This window comes from Odocoileus virginianus, chromosome 15 (assembly GCF_023699985.2).
Source record: "Odocoileus virginianus isolate 20LAN1187 ecotype Illinois chromosome 15, Ovbor_1.2, whole genome shotgun sequence".
Taxonomy (NCBI): domain Eukaryota; kingdom Metazoa; phylum Chordata; class Mammalia; order Artiodactyla; family Cervidae; genus Odocoileus; species Odocoileus virginianus.
In genome coordinates, this window is record NC_069688.1 from 4,797,958 (window position 1) to 4,815,406 (window position 17,449).

Sequence of the window (17,449 nt, forward strand, 5' to 3'; positions counted from 1 at the left end):
TCCTGACCTGCATATAGGTTTCTCAAGAGGCAAATCAGGTGGTCTGGTATGCCCATCTCTTTCAGAATTTTCCACAGTTTGTTGTGATCCACACAGTCAAAGGCTATGGCATAGTCAATAAAGCAGAAACAGATGTTTTTCTGGAACTCTCTTGCTTTTTTGATGGTCCAGTGGATATTGGCAATTTGATCTCTGGTTCCTCTGCCTTTTCTAAAACCAGCTTGAACATCTGGAAGTTCATGGTTCACATATTGCTGAAGCCTGGCTTGGAGTTATTGCAAGTATCAAAAGATATGATGTTTATCAAAGTGATCTGAAAACTGTAACACATAATGCTAATACAGGTTATTATTGTCTACTTAATACAAAGCCTAAATTGTAGTGACTGATTTATATGTATCTCATTGTAGAATGGATTTCAAGAAATTTGTGAAACCTCTTATGATTCTAGAAATTAAAATGCAGATAATCAAAAAATTCTGAGTGCACTCTGAATTATCGTTACACATTTTATCAAATTATTTTCAAGAGGAAAAATGCTTCCAGGGTACTGACCTCTTATCTTTCCCTTAAATATACTGCAGTCATTCACCAAACAAAAGGCATCATGGCAGAAAAAAGAAAAATACAAAGATAAGACATGATGATCACTGGATGCGCCAGTGAAATGCAAACTTATCATCTAAACAAGGGGAAACACTCAACAACCTTCAGAAAGGAGGAAGTTACTGGATTTTGGTACTGAAGTCTAACAATTTTCAAAATAAACTTCTTAGTGTAATGTGTTTTTTGTTTGTTTAAATCATTTTAAAACAATAAAGATCAAGGGATAAAATCAGAGATGAAATGTTCCCTAAAACTCGTAGAAGGCATCTAACAGTTTGCACAATTACTATTTACAGACACCACGCTGGAGGCTCTGCACATGAAGCCCACACAATTCTCAGCATGCTGGGACAGGAATCAATGTCCCCTAGTACCTAGTATGTGGCAGACTTAAAGTTTGATTGCAGGACTGTTGGACTCTCAAAGGATTTGCCTCTTCTCCGAATTACCACACAACTGGCTTCTGTGAAATAAAACTCATATTTTATGGCAAGACAAGAAAAACTTAAACACGAAGATTTTTCTCTGCCCCTTGGCCTCCTCTGCCCCCTCTTCTGTGCACTGTGAACCTACATCATGCATCGACCAAACCTGCCTCCAGCAGAAACACCTGCTCAGCCGTAAGAGCAACATTCGAGCTTCAACAAGACAACTCCTCAAAAAAACAACCTTCCTTCTTAATCTGGTAAAGGGCCACACTGACCCATGGCCCGCTACCTGCTTTGTAAGCTTGGATCTGGACTGTGTAAACCGTCAATAATACATCATTTAATATACAGCCCTCTGTCTCAAAACATATACAACTATGCTCTGGCCTCTAACAGGCAGAACAGTTCCCAGAACTTTCCAAGAGGCTATTCTCGGATTATAATCCACAATTTGACTCAAATAAAATTTTAGATCAACTGATCAATTTTTGCTGACATTTCAAAACCTCCTAAACCAACAGATAACAGATTAAATTCCACCTCCAACATATGAACAGAATTTTATAGGACGAGTCAGTCAACTGTATTCATTGAATGTCCACTGTTTACTGAGAAGCATAACAGAAGCAACAGAGAAGATCAAAACAGGAAAGTGCAACAGCCCACATCAATCTCCAGCATGCTTCTACACACAGCATGGAGAAAGCTGTCAGTCAGGGCTCAGGGGCCCATGGTTCTATCAGCCCTGAGTCAACACTGGCTAATTTCTACTGACTCACTTTCATCTGGTACCAAGGAAAGTTCTGAAATAAGTTTTTATTGAAAACAGTTGCAAAGAAATGTCTCTGTTTCTACTTAAATCACCCAAAAAAAGGCAGAAAAATGAACCCAAATGACAGAAAAAAGCAGCTAGGCATTCTCGCCATCCCAAATAGACCAATCCCTTGGCTCTTCCAAATGATCCAGGATTACTCCTAATATATCCCAACGCATTTGTCAAATGAAGATTCGGTAAACCCCCAGACTAACTGAAGACAACAATACATTAGGTTAATTCCAGTTAATAATGACTCGAGTCAATAACTATTGGGAGGAGGAATGGGAATAACTACTAAAGATTGGGAAAAAAAGGAAATCTACTTTTTAGTTACACCTGCCTAAGGGTTAAACCACATTTCTCACTTTTAATTGCAAACATCATTAAGTATACTGCAAAAGACCAGCTATCTTAAACAATTATCAGGCTCCAGAGGTCACCAATTAGAACCCTGCAAGGATTTGAATTAAAAAAAGGTTTTATGATTAGGTGAAGTAATGATCCAAGAAAGAGATTAGTTCTGTTCAGACTGCACTCATTATAAAACCCATTTCCTTTGTGTGAAGATTCAATGTCTTTCTCATTTATCCCGCTGGCATTATCACACTTTGAGATAGAAATATGACTGTACTAATGATATTCTATAACAACCATATAATACAAGCATTTTGCTCTCTATTACTTTCATATCTAATAAGATTACCAATGAATATTTTCTATTGGTTAAATGTACAATAATACAAACTCTGTAAGTGCGACAGACTGTGCAAAATAAATTCAAAGCAGGATACAATCATGCTTTGGCTATACATTTTTAGGTTAGTTTCAGAATCATAACTGGTCCTATTTATGCAGCAGAGAGTCAGAATAATCAGAGGGAAAAAATCCTTAAGATATTAAATCATATGTTTTCATGTAACAATTATTTACAGGTTCACTTTTATAAAAGTAATTCTAAAACTAAATAGCATGATCAGGATTGCAATCAGATTCCCAGGAACATCAACTCTGATGCTGTTTGAAGCCATATTGACAAAATCATGAGAGCTATGCTAGAATAATGAACATCACTAAAAAAGAAAAAAAACAACAACAAATGCAGCTTAATATGAGTTTAAAACATACAAGGTGCCTCAAATATTATATTTCCCTCATAACTCAATGTTGTTCTAAGCTACCTAGAAACTGCCAAACAAGCAAAAAAACACTTTTTAAAAACAAAATACAATTACAGCAGGAACATTTTTTGTCACTCTTATTTAGTCATCACGGAAAGTTAAGACATTGGTAAACAATCCAGCAACGCACATTAACAGTCACAGCCTCCGAGGACAGGAAACGTCTCTACACAGACACCTACAGTGCTGAAAACGAGGGCACCTTCCCACGTCGATTTCAAGTCAGGCTGTATTATCCGCACTAGGTCATTCTCCAGTCACATTTTATTTTCCTTCTCCTTAAGAGTCAGATGCTGTCTCTTCACAGAGGACATTCCCACTGGAGGTTTTCTCAAAGGGATTTGCCAAGTTAGGTACAGATCTTCACATTTGAGACCAAGCTGTACATTAAAATCATTTAGGAACTTACAGTAAAATAACTACACTAAGGTCAATCAACAGCATTCCTCTGCTTGTCCTTCAGCCATCAAGTACCTGGCTAAGCAATCATGTATTCTAGTGGGCTCCACTTGTCAAATCTACTGACAACTGACTCATCTATTTTAAGGCTAAATATATAGCTAACTTTTAACTTCACAAAACTGCACCACATGGACAAATGAGAGAGAATCACAGGATAAACACAGAGCATTACTCTAGCTAAAACTAACGACAAGTATCTTAGGTTGATGTCTGACTCCCCCCATTCTCTTTTCTTAAACACAGAGGTGAGATAATTTATTGATCTATTCTATGAATGAGTAACAAACTAAGATGAGAACACAGAGACTAATAACCTGGCCAGGAATCCAGAGAAGTGTTCCCCTAGATTTTCAATAATTTACCAATTTTCAAGCCACAATGGTGATTGGCTCACCAACAGGCCACAGTCCATAATCAGACACACAATTAATGTTAAGTATCACCATTTCATCAGGGAAGGGGGATGAGAGAAAGAGGATGATTGAGGAGAAAAGATGTCTAAAGGGGCTCTGTAAAAGAGAAAATAATGAAAACCAAGTTGAAAAGCTCCGTTCAAGACAAAAACAAAAACAACTGAAATAATTGAAATGGCCACCCTAAAGGGTAAACAACTGAGGAGAGAATCACTAACTTGCATACAATTATTTCTGTATGTCATGCAAAAGAGGGATTAGATTTGGTCAGGATTAAGGCCAGTGACATAGCATTAGTACTGAAAGAAAGAGAGACAGGAGCTACCATTCATTTTAGAGATGAAGATTTTAAAAATAGCATTTTCCAAAGATGGAATCGGCTACCTTGAAGGAATTTTAAGTTCATCCATAGAGGCTGACCAGCAGGCTGGACCCACCTGACAGGAACGTTATAGAAGGGATTCAATCACCTGACGGTAAGCTAAACCTGAAGGTTCCTTTCAACCCTGAGATTTGCATACATCCCTATCATTTGTCTCACTGACTAGCTCTCATAAACACAAAACTGTGTTATTAATCATCACATGCCCACTACTGAGTTCTGCATCATGAATATAACATGTGTTCAAAAATATTTGTTTAGTGAATGAGAGTGAATGATGATATTCTTCATGGAAAAGCACAGTAAGACTTGATGAACTTTTAAGAATACCCAACGTCTGAATTAAGCAAAACGAAAGTCATCTATCTACCTTTCATTTTCCTAAACAAACCATCTCTGCCAGTTACTAAGCACCATCTCTCAGCTCCATACACACCCATCGAGAATGCTGGACAGGGAACTCGCAAGCCCTGCTTCTCTGCTAGCTGGGGCCCCCACTAGGTTCTCATCAGGGAGGCCAGAGCAGGGTCCTGTCCCTTCAGTCTTGCTCCAGTTCCTGGCAGCATACAGAATAGTTTCCAAAATTCTGACAATGACTCATTTTTCACATCCCCTCCCACCGCCCAGTCTTTGCACCAGGTCAGCAAGCCAGGACCCCCTCCTCAGAGGCCTGAGTCACTGGACTTAATGCGTCTCGGTCCCAGCTCCACAGAGTGTCTTCCCTTTGTTCCTCCAGCCCCGGTGGTTCTGGCTCAAGGCAGAGCCTGTATTACTATTTCTGTGTCCCTTCAGAATCCCTCAATTGCTTTTTCAGTCATCAAGCAGTTCCCTAACCAATCCTTTCTATCAGATCTCCTTTGTTACAACGCCTGCGGTGATTTCTGTTCTCCTTGCGGACCCACCACCTTGGTGAGTTCCCGAAAAGTAGAGGGGCTGGACATTGCAGGACTCTGTGCCAGGCGCCATGCTGGGCTTCCACTGGCCACAAACAAGTGGTGAGTGAAGGCCAGTGAAGTGGCTGGAAGACACAGGGTCGGGGGCAGTCCCAGCTTGACCACTAGTGGACCTCTGGCAAGTCACTAGCTTCACTGAGCCCTCCTCTCTTCATCTGTAAAAACGGCGGAACCCAGGCTTGTGTGACCCAGCCCCAACTCTGGGGGCCAGAAGTCACTAATCTAATGGTATCAGCCTCTTCTAATTTGATGCTTCTAGTTCAACATCACTTGGAAGTCCAAGTAAACATCTTCAAACCAGTGATTTATGAATGGTAAGAAGGCTTTCCTGGCAGCATCTCTTCACCTGCTGAGAGCGCTTTCTTGCTTGCTCCCTCCGTCTCAGGGTGGGGGGTGCTGTGTAACTGAAGAACTGTGGGTGGGCCTGTTATTCCCTACTCCACCTCCGCATATACCATAACCATCACCATCGGAGTCTGGGAAACCGGCATCTACATAATGACATTAGCATAGATGGTCTCTATACAATGGAACTATAATGAATATCCTGGAGGCTGAATTATCTGAGCTACATCTCTGACTTCCCCTGTGAAAAGCACAGGAAGACAATACAACCCGGGACTAAGCGGCAGGTAAGGTTTACCTTGCAAGGCAGACCTGTCAGTGTCCTAATCTGAGCAGAGTAAGCGTCTGTGAACATATAACCATTCAACACGCTATTCACAGGAAAAGTGCATCATCTGCAAAACACTTGCTATTCCAAGAACTAATTAAGTTTACAAACTGTGTTGTGAATACCAGAAGGCAGTAGACATACAAATCATATTGTTAATTATGCCTCTGACAAAGAAACTATTCCAGGTATTACATACAAATGCTACAAACAGCCAAGTCCTTTAAATTCCATGATCTCAAGCTCAGGAACAAATGAAGCCAAAACATGAGCATAAAATGAATGTAAAGTTAAGTTGCTTAGAGCAAAGTTCAAAAATAGCCCTAAGTGACTGCTTAATTGCGTCATTCTGTCACCTGTTTTTGCTCATGGCCCTCCCAGAGCAGCCCACTAACCCACAGCCTCCAGACAAGCACAACTGTTTAGCTTTTTGATATCTGCATTGAGAGAGTATAAATTAATGATAATATGGGGAGAAAAGAGCTTAATTTAGTGAGACTTTAAGTGATAAAAACATGGGTTCAAATCACAGACCAGCACTCACAATTGACGCTGGGGAAAAATCAGCAAGGCACAGGGTTCTCAGCCCCGGCCACCAGTGACGGACACTGACACCCACGAAGGGTCGCAGGAACTCATGGTACACCTTAGGCCCTCTGTCTCAACACGTGCACTGCAGATTCCAGCCTCCTGCACACTTCAGACTTCTGAACGTCAATGCGCACAAAGGCACATATGAAGAGAGGGCTAATAAAACTGGAATGAATATTTAAATATTAATACAACAAAAACAAAGATCATCAGAAGAGATCAGAGTCACAGCCATCTAGATTCTCTTGTAGTGAGAAAGCAGATCGGTTGTGGCCGTGCCGCCCTGGGCAGGGTGTGGGCACTGCTGATCAAATTAGGGGCACTCTGAACAAGAAGTCAGTCGGAGGGTCTTTAGGTGAGCTATATATCCTCTCTGAAACTCTTACCTCTCCTCACTTAGTTGGGGTGGAAATGAAATGAGACCATGGGGGAAGAAACACTCACAACCTGAAAGAGGTAGGCAAATACCAGTGGAATCAGAGCAAGGGCCCCTTGCGGGAGGGGGCAGGCCGGGGCGGGGGGAGAAGCTGCAGGAGGGTGGGAGTGTCTGGTGACACATCTGAGGAGGAGGAGAGACTGGAGACAGACCGGGAAGGACTTCTGAGGCGACACTGAGGGGGCAGTGCATTACGTCAGGACTGGAAGAGGCAGTGACACAGGGCAGGCGCGGAAGAGGCTCAGGGTTCAGAAAGCGAGAAACCGCATGATGCAGCAATGCCCCGAGGCCACGCCACTGAAACTGACTCAGGGTCCTCAGCTGTTTGCGCAACCTTCACAGACAAAGATGCCACGTGAAGGCTGCACAGGAACGAAAACCACGATAAAGAAAAAGTGGACCTTGAGACCCTCTACAGGCCTCCGTAACTGCCTGCATCAAGAGAGTGAAGCAAATTTTAAAACTCCAATACTTCATGCAAAAAGTGCTATGAATTTCAGTGAAAAAATTCACACATTATATGTTAAATCTAAGGCCGTAGGCTGAAGACTGAAGAACGTGAGAATTACTACACAACAGCACCCACAATGCCTTCCTGTAGAGTCATTTTACTCTGAGACTAAAAATCAAAACATTAAAGAAAATTCTGATATATAAGATCTATGAAAGAACCAAAAACATTACAACTTTTCTACCAAACAGAAAGAACACAAGGGACAAGCTATATACCTTTGGTAAACAGGATTAACTCCAACTAGTAAAGCAGATATAAATCTTACTGAAAGATGGGTAAAAACCTGTGACTTCATACTTCTTTTCCTCTAGTCTACTTCTAGCTTAAATCTGTTGAATTCATGCCTACCTACGTCCTTCAAATGCAATCAGATCTTTTAAACACTCTATAACTCTTAAGTTTCTTCCTCAATTGCTACATTTGTTTCTTAAAGAAATGATTTTTACAAGTCACAGTAATTATATATTAAAAAAAAACTGTACCTGAAACAAGAACCAACAATGATAAGAACAGTGACTGATATTTTATGTGGACTTCCAAAAGTCTGAATGCCAAGGCATCAAAACTTTCTGTATGCTTATAAGTCACCAGCAGCATATAACAAAGACCCTAAATTCTAAGAAAGAAAAAATTACAAAAAAAGAAAAAAAGAGGGGGGGGAGCTCAGAATTAAGCCAGTGCCATTATTGGCTTTTCTTTTTTAAAATAAAATGTCTGCTCAATCAGAGATGGGAGTCAGCATTTACTGAGAGCCTCCTGAAGCACAGACAAACATTTTTGGCACCTTTAAATACACTGTTATCTTCGAGGGAGGCAGAAAAACAAAGGAGGGTCTTGTCTTGTCTATGGAACTGGTAAGTGAAAGCGCTAGATATTGCATCCACATGTGACAAAGTGGGATATACTTAATATAAGCTTCCACTAATTCCTGGATGATCATTTTACTCACTTTTCCAACATATTCACCCCTTGCTGCCTGGCAGCATCTACCATACTGTTTACATCTGTCTTAATCATGGCTGAATTTCAGCACTCAGGACAGCATCTCACACATGGCAAGCACAGAATGCATAAAGGAATGTAACTGTAAGACTGGAGTTCCCTGTTGGTTTTGCCATGAACTATTAAGTGACCTTGACCAAACTATTAAAAGTTCTCAGAATTTTATTCCATTTCTTCTGGGAATTATTTTCCAAGCTCTCTACCTCTTCCCAGTCCAGCCCAGCCCAACCCAGGTCAACAACAACTGCCTTCTGAGAAGATGGGGTAGACTTCTGCTTCCTTTTCAGACAATTCCTCTTCTGAGCTGTCTTTCTCCTTCCTATTTCAATATCTGCTTCTCTAATCATCCATCAACCCTATGAACCCCTCAAACCCTCTGACAAATTCAAGTTCTGTTGGTCAGCCAGGGTCAGTTTCCATTCTTTGAAAACAGAGCACTCTGAGTGACATAGTGGGAAGCAAAAGTCTCGACCACATTGTAAGTGCTCCAAGATTACTTCATGTAACCCATTAAAAAAACAGGCTTTAATCAAACCAGATCCTGCCTGCCTTATACATACCTCACAGTTGCCTCACAGCTCTACTTCCGCCTAAACGTCCATCTCTTCTTGAAATCCTTTTGTCTGTGTTTCTGGGGCTAACTCTCACCTTCCTGAGCAACTGCAGTGATTTTCCAGAATCAATGATGCATTTAGAGACATGTAGTATCATTAAGTGGAGAAGGCAATGGCACCCCACTCCAGTACTCTTGCCTGGAAAATCCCATGGACGGATGAGTCCGATAGGCTGCAGTCCATGGAGCTGCTACAAGTCGGACACAACTGAGTGACTTCACTTTCATTTCTCACTTTCATGCATTGGAGAAGGAAACGGCAACCCACTCCAGTGCTCTTGCCTGGAGAATCCCAGGGACAGGGGAGCCTGGTGGGCTGCCGTCTATGGGGTTGCACAGAGTCAGACATGACTGAAGTGACTTAGCAGTAACAGTATCATTAAGTATGAGAATATGATTTTGGACTTAAAAAAATCCACCAAGTGATAGTTTTAATTCTATCATAGAACTGTATAAAGATAAAGTCTAAGTGTAGCAATTCTTTTTCATTTTAACCTTGAGGCAGCATGAAGGGGATAAGAACTCTAGGAGGGGAGGAGAAAAAGATAAAAGGAAACTATTTAAAGAATAGTTTTTCCTTGCCATCTAATATAAAAAACCTCTTTGATCAAATAAAATCCAGAGTAAATCTCCTCCCTCCAGGCAAGGTTAAAAACTCAGCAAGAGAATGTAAGTAAGATAAATGAGTTTAAGGCACTGTGATGTGTTCCGAGAGTAAAAATTAAAATTTTTTAAAATCTAAGATGTGAAGATACTACACAGTAACAAAAGTATGACCTGCTGGCTATAGCCTCTATCTAAAATTTTGTATCTTCAGAAACAGGAAATCATAATGAAATCAAAGTTACAGATAAGAGCAGCAATTTCCTTTTTGTATAGATAAAGAAACATACACACATACAGCCAAGTATTTAGAAATTTTAATAGCATGAAAGTGGATCAGTAGATATACTGATTTAACAAGAAGAAGAAGGGGACTTAATTTTATCTCCAACACGGAAAGCCACATGACTTTGGTCAAATTATTTAATCTTTGACACTGCCTTTTAATTTGCAAAATGTAGATCATGATGGGCTTTCCTGGCGGCTCAGATGGTAAAGAATCCACCTGCAATGCAGGAGACCTGGGCTCAATCCCTGGGTGGGGAAGATCCCCTGGAGAAGGGCATGGCAACCCACTCTGATATTCTTGCCTGGAGACTCCCATGGACAGAGGAGCCTGGCGGGCTACAGTTCATGGGGTTGCAAAGAGTCAGACGTAACTGAGCACAGCATAGATCATGATGCCTTAATACGCAGAACAGTAACTAAAACAGAAAACAAACATAAACGAGTCACTAGGCAGCAGATATTTATGTTAATTACTTATTTACACTGCTATAGTATTTCATTTAGGCACATCTAAGGTGAAACCCTTCCCTCCCAAAAAGGCTGTAAACATCAACCCCTCTCATCCACAAAGCTCTTCGCTTTCTTCCAACTCCTTTGTCTGCACAGCTGGGTGCCAGCCTACTAGAACAGGCACCAAAACTGACCTGTGACTGTAGGGTAAGAGAAAGAGGAAAACCAAGGAGATTCTAAGAAGAAAGCACAGTGAACAGAACCATGGGAAATGGGTCTGCCCCACGTTTTATGATGAGGCTCCTTTCAAACACCCAGAGGCGTCCCGCCCGGAAGGAGACAGGTGTGCGGGAGCCCTGGCTGCGACAGTGGCACCTGATCTTCTCCCAGCTCCAGACCATGTGCCTGGGGCAGATTCAAGTCTGTCTTTCCTCTTCCTTATCCTCTACACCTCAGGGTAAATGCTCAGTATATTTAAGAAGACTAAATGATTAACATGTGTACTTATATCCAAAACAGACAACAGAAGAAGCAAACAAGTATAACCCGTACTTACTCCTTCAACATAATTTCCATTCACCTAAGTATGAAACGTCTCCTGCACGCCAGGGGCTCTGCCAGCTGCAGAGTTCTTCCAGAAACAAGACAGAAGAGATTGGTTGATCAGGAAGCAGAGCAGAGCAGCGAAGGCAGGCATCAGGGGGACGATTACAGCAGAGGGTGATGAGTCCTCAGGGCGGGGCACAGACTGTGACAGACAAGCCCCAAAGCCTGATGGAGTCCACCACAGGGTCAGAGGTGGACAGGCAAGCTAAGACTTGTTGAGAGGTTTTCAGTACAAGAATTACACGCTCAGGTCTGGCTGTTACAAGATCTCACTGGCCATCCTAGATGGATGGTCTACCGGGGACAAGCAACTTCAGCAGGACAGATGGACCACTTAGGAAATGGCTGCTGAGACGTTTCTTAATGACTAACAGCTCTCTTTAGCAGCCCCCCAAGATTCCCAAAGAAAGTGTGTTTTATGTACTGTGGCTTCAATGTTATGCTGTGTTTGTGGCTTGATTCTTAGACTCATGTATTCATTGAAGGGTATTTCATGGCTCTGTATGAAGGGAATGAATTGGCTTCGAGATGTTCACAAACTCAAAGATGAGAAGACCCTGATTATGTTCCGTCCATATTGCATTGCTCTGAGACATTGAAGCCACAGTGGGCACTGACAGCCAAGGGTGGGAGTGAAGTAGGCAAGTCCTGACTGGACCATGCTGCTGTGCGCGAGAGCAGCGTGTCCTACTGGAACCACGCCTGTGCTCATCACAGTTCATAATAACGCAGACAGCGGCGATTTCTCCGCTGCTCCTCCCATGGAAAGATGCGAGCCAAATTTATTCGTCTTGAATCTAGGCTTACTTCTCTGACTCAACCAACAGAACGCAGCAGAAGTGGCACCCCGGAACTTCTTAGGAAGCACTGCAGGTCCTGCTCGGCCTCCTGACGTGCTCTCCTCCCTTAGGGAACCCCGGTCAGAGCTCTAAGAAGCCCGCGGTGTGCATGTCGAGGCTATAAGCCAGCGAGACGGCCCACAGCTCAGGCTAAGCTCTCAGCTGAGGTCCCAGTACCAAGGGCTGCCCTGCCAGCTGCGGAGGGAACCTCCTGGCGACTGCAGCCCCAGCCTCCCACCTGCCGCCACACGAGAACGGCTCAGCGGGGCCCAGGCACACACACAGCACACTGCTCTGGACCACTTCAAGGCTGGGGTGGCTGATGACACAGCCAGAGAACGCACACACTAACCAGGGTGTGCAGGTGTCAAGTTGAGGAATATCACCAGACAGTCACTTGCCTCGGTATTAACCGGCCTTCTCCAAGTTCAACATGGCCGACGGGTACTTTTTTAAAAACCGTGGTATGCGTTCTTTAAATACTTCTGAAGAGTTTCCTTCAATTCCTTGATCCAGCTTCTTGACGAGCTGTTTTTTCTTTTTCAGTCTGACCTTTCCATTTCCCTGCAATTTTCCTCCAATTTCTGCTAATAGAGATCACTGGCTAAACATGGCCCTCCGCTGGGGGTGCAATGCCAGCTTTCCCCACCCTGGCCCTCAGCATATCCAGAGCCTACTCTCCCCAGTGAAGTGAGTGAAGGTCACTCAACCATGTCCAACTCTTTGTGACCCCATGGACTATACTGTCCATGGAATTCTCCAGGCCAGAATACTGGAGTGGACAGCCTTTCCCTTCTCCAGGGGATCTTCCTGACCCAGGAATTGAACCGGGGTCTCCTGAATTGCAGGCGGATTCTTTACCAGCTGAGCCACAATTCTCCACAGCACATACGTACATTTCAAAAGGAGTATTTACTTAAACTATACGTTCTAAAATATTAAAAATACCATACATCTATACTTAAAACACAAGTAACTACTACGGCTACCCCGCAGTGACTCATTCCCCAAATTCTCTAATCATCCTCCTAGAAGCAAAAAAAAAATGCTTTTTCACACACTGCCCTCCTCCTGACATTCACACTCACTCATCCGGCTACAGTGACTGCCCAGATGCCAGGACTGGGCTCCAGCCAGGAAACAGGGCATAATAAAACAGCCCCTGACCACAGGGAATTCAACCCTGATAGAATAAACAGACTTGCAATGGAAAAGTGAAAGTGTTGGTTGCTCAGTTGTGTCTGATTCTTTGTGACCCCATGAACTGAATGAACCCCACCAGGCTTCTCTGTCCATGGGATTCTCCAGGCAAAAGTAATTGAGTGGGTTGCCATTTCCTTCTCCAGGTGATCTTCCTGACCCAAGGATCAAACCCAGGTCTCCTGTATTGCAGACAGATTCTTTACCCTCTGAGCCAGCTGGCCCAAATCAGAGTATAATAAGATAAGGGAAAATATGAAAATCACAAAGGACCCACAAACACCATGAAGAAAATGGAGTTTAACTGCTGTTTATCAACACAAATTCAGCGACAAGACAATACCACCTTTCTGATTATTATCATATACTAACCCTAAAGAGCAGGTATCAATGAAATTACAAATGTACAATTGTAGAGAAAAAAAAATTAATAAAACCAAAATCTACTTCTTTGAAAAGCTCAATAAAATTGATAAGCCCCCCAGCCAGACTGAGAAAAAAAGTGAAGATATACTACTAACACCAGGAACAAGAATGACATCATCATAGATCCTACCATTATTAAAAGGATACAGAAATGTAACCCAACAGTTCTATAGCAATAAATTTGATACTTCAGATGAAATGGACAACTTCCTTATAAGATACAAAACTATCAAAGATCCCTCAAGAAGAAAAAGGCAACATAAAGAAGCCCTTACCTATTACATAAACTTAATTCATAGATTCATAAATTGGTGACTGTGGGTGGAGAAAGCATACAGTGGATATTACAACATATCCTTTAAAAAATTAGTGATTTTTCCTGTTATTAAAATTCTCAACAGTACAAAAAATTTTAAAACCTACTTTATTACATTAGAATAGCAGTTTATAGAATAAGCAGTTACTAAACTGAAAGCAGAACAACATCAAACAACATGTTAATAGTTATTTGTTAAGAAACTTAATTTATTCACAGAACAAACTTTTCTACATCTTCCGGCAAAAGTACAAAGTAATACCGTGGGTATGAACCATGGTCTCACAAACCCAGGAGCTTTCCATCTCTTCAGTCTTAGGATCCCTTTTGACTTGGACTCATACAAATTTTTAAGAATGTCAGAGAGTTTTTTTTATTTCTGTGTTATATAATCCATCAATATTTACCATATTCTTGCAGCGATGAAGGAGACATGGGTTTGATCCCTGGGTCGGGAAGATCCTCTGGAGAAGGAAATGGCTACCACTACAGTATTCCTGCCTGGAGAACCCTGTGGACAGAGCAACCTGGCAAGCTATACAGTCCACAGAGTCACAAAGAGTCCAACAGGACTGAGCAAATGAACATGCATGCACAAATTAAAAGTGAGAAATTTTTTTAATTAATTTAAAAATAATTATTTAAAAAATAAAATAATTATTTAGTTCTAAAACATCAGTCATAATAAGTATGTGTACCAATGGCATAAATATTAGATTTTAAATAGAGTCAAATGCTAGTCGCCATTTTTCAATGCTATTTTTGTCATTGCCTATTTTAATAATCTGTATTTAAACCTAAAGGTATTAATTAAGCAAAGAGGTGGTTTTTTAAAAATCCAATTAAAAAATAAAGAACAATTCTCCATCATTCATGACTAACACTGGCAGGCGGTGAAGTTCAGAATTTCAATCCCTGGTAACACTTCCTTTTCTAAACAATGTACCTCATTCTGTTCCTTGGCTTTCCCCTTAACACCTGACTACACAATGCCTTGTATTACTCACTCACTTTCATATTATTAATCTTTTCAAACCTAATGGTATAAAAAACGCTGCAACCCACACCTATGTTTCAATAACTCTAACAATACCAGTGATGGCACTGATGACAGCACTCTGCCTTTGTGTTACAACGACAGTTTACAAACTGAAGAGTCTCTCATGTCTTCCAGTTGATCTTACTCCACACCATCATCTCGCCACTTTAAAGAGGACACAGAGCAGGAAGTCATTTGTCTGAGGTCACAGGGTTCAAAGAAAGGCTCCACATCCAGCATCCATGGAGGGTTTAAATAAAGGCTCTCCTTTAAGTAAAAGTTCTTGTTGCTGTTACATCAGCCACATCCATGCAGGTATAGACGGAGGAAGGGCAGGCCTTTCCCTCCAGGTACCATTTCTTGAACAGAACACTGCACTGAACAAAGAACAGTCTACTTCTTAAGGTCTAAAGTCACAAAACCAAACTGTAGACAACTTTTGTCAAAAGAAAGGGACACCGGATAGACATGTCCTTATTCACAGCTGAAGGCGGGCTCAAAACAGCTGCTGGCCTTGGATAAGAAGGCCTGCTCCCTCCACGTGTAGATACAGATCTGTGACTTCTCCAAGGAAGAACCCCAATCTTTCCAAGATATATGGGGCCCTTCCAATGCATCTGGAGGGATTAAGACTATGGTAAGCACTCTGTAACCAGGAAATGTTAAAGTGTTTCTATATCTACAACACACATGTCATTTATTCCACATGTCTCTGAAGCCCACTATGTGCTACAAAATCAACAGTGGCCAGAGACATGTTACATGCCTTGTTGGACCTTACATGTTAACGTTAAACATATTAACCACCACTGACAAATGATGTTAAATGATAAATATACTCAAGACATTATGTGAAAATATTTAAATAATTTAAAATGTTGAGAAAAAAGAAAGAGAAACAAAGATTATAGAAAGGAAATTTATTTAACATAGGTCTAAAGTTCAAGGTCGGGGCTTCCCAGGTGGCACTAGTGGTAAAGAACATGCTTGCCAATGCAGGAGACCTGGGTTGGATTCCTGGGTCAGGAAGATACTCCAGAGGAGAAAACAGCTACCCATGTTCCAGTATTCTTCCTGGGAAATCCCAAGAGCAGAGAAGCCTGGTGGGCTACAGTCCATGGGGCCACAGAGAGTTGGACACGATTGAGTGAGCACACATTTGATGTTTAATGTCAAAATAGCAGACAGAAAAGAAAAATCATTTTTTTCCAAACAGATGAGCTCAAAGTGGCCTCTTTTAGAAAAAGAGAGAAAATAAAAGAGCAGAATCAAAATGGTGTCTTTCATCAAAGATGATTTTGAAAATGAGTATTTTTATGTGATATTATTCATGTTTGATCAGATCTGATTACAGTATTTCTGCAAATCAATTTCTGTCACAATTAAGCATGCCAGCTTATAAATGAATATACACCATATAAGAATGGGTTTTGCTACAGAGGTAAACATTACTGTTACTATTAAATTGTGCTCATATACCGGGAACACCTGGAAGACAAAACACAAGGCATACATACCTCAATATGCACAGGTGATATTTAAACAACTATTACTATTCCTTTCAATGGAGCTGAGAAAGCTGTTCAAGTTGCTTTGGAGGGACCTGGGCTTGAGCAGCTCCTGCCACTTGACTACAGTATAACCCAAGGCAAGTTACTGAACCTCTCTGAGCTTCAGTCTTATCACTTAAGGCAATGGAGACTACATCCACTCCAACTACTAACAAATCTTTAATTTCTGGAGGAGTCTAAACTTCCCCAATATCCCCTTGACCCACCAACAGGAGCTCAGACAAGGGCTAGGGAAGTGGACTCTGGCAGACAAAATGAGGCCACCACCCATTTACTGTTCATCCATCCAAATGCCTCTGCCCTCGTAAAGCTTGGCTTCTGTGGAAGAGATGATGCTCCAGAGAGTAAAATAAAGGATCATAAGCAGTACTGGAGAGGGACTTGGGTCCATCAACCACAGTCGCATTGCTTGCTTCTCCCACTGGAGGCCAACAGGCTGGCAATGAACTGGAGAGCCTCGGGATCATGCGCATGTCACCCCTGGAAAGCTAAGGCAGGATCGAATGGAGCACACCGGACTAGGCTTCTTGGACAAGCTGCTCTCTACACCCCTGGATCCCTGGTCCAGGACCGCAAAAGTCAAGCAAAAACAACACATAGCACTCAGAAGCTAAGGTCTTTGGCAGGAACAAGAGGATATATTTTGAAGGCCTAGGCAAATGAAAAAAATATACAGATCAAGGATGCTACTCAATCCTACATACCTCATCAAGCTATTAAGAGGCTTAGTAAAGCAACACATGAAAATCTTTGGTTAAAGAACCGTAAAGTGACCCACAAAGGCCATCATCATCATCATCACCACTACCTTTCCCATCATTATTTAGATCTGCTTGTGCTTGACATCACCGAGGAACAGCTAAGATTCAAGGGATTGACTTCACCCACAAAGATGAAGCTACCATATGAAATCTTGCATAAAACAAATAATTGCCTACAATAAACAAAGCAAGAGTTTAGACGAGAACTAAACTCTCGGGATTGAAGACTAAATAACCAGACAGGAAATGAGTTCCTGTTATCCCCATGCAAGCGGGCCATCA

General features: G+C 41.7%; 1 protein-coding gene across 7 annotated transcripts in view; it reads right to left on the bottom strand.

Annotated features, from left to right (window-relative positions):
- The window catches only part of KHDRBS3 (KH RNA binding domain containing, signal transduction associated 3), a 152,502-nt gene that overhangs the window by 107,371 nt on the left and 27,682 nt on the right, over window positions 1–17,449 (bottom strand). The gene's annotated exons all lie outside the window — the stretch shown is intronic.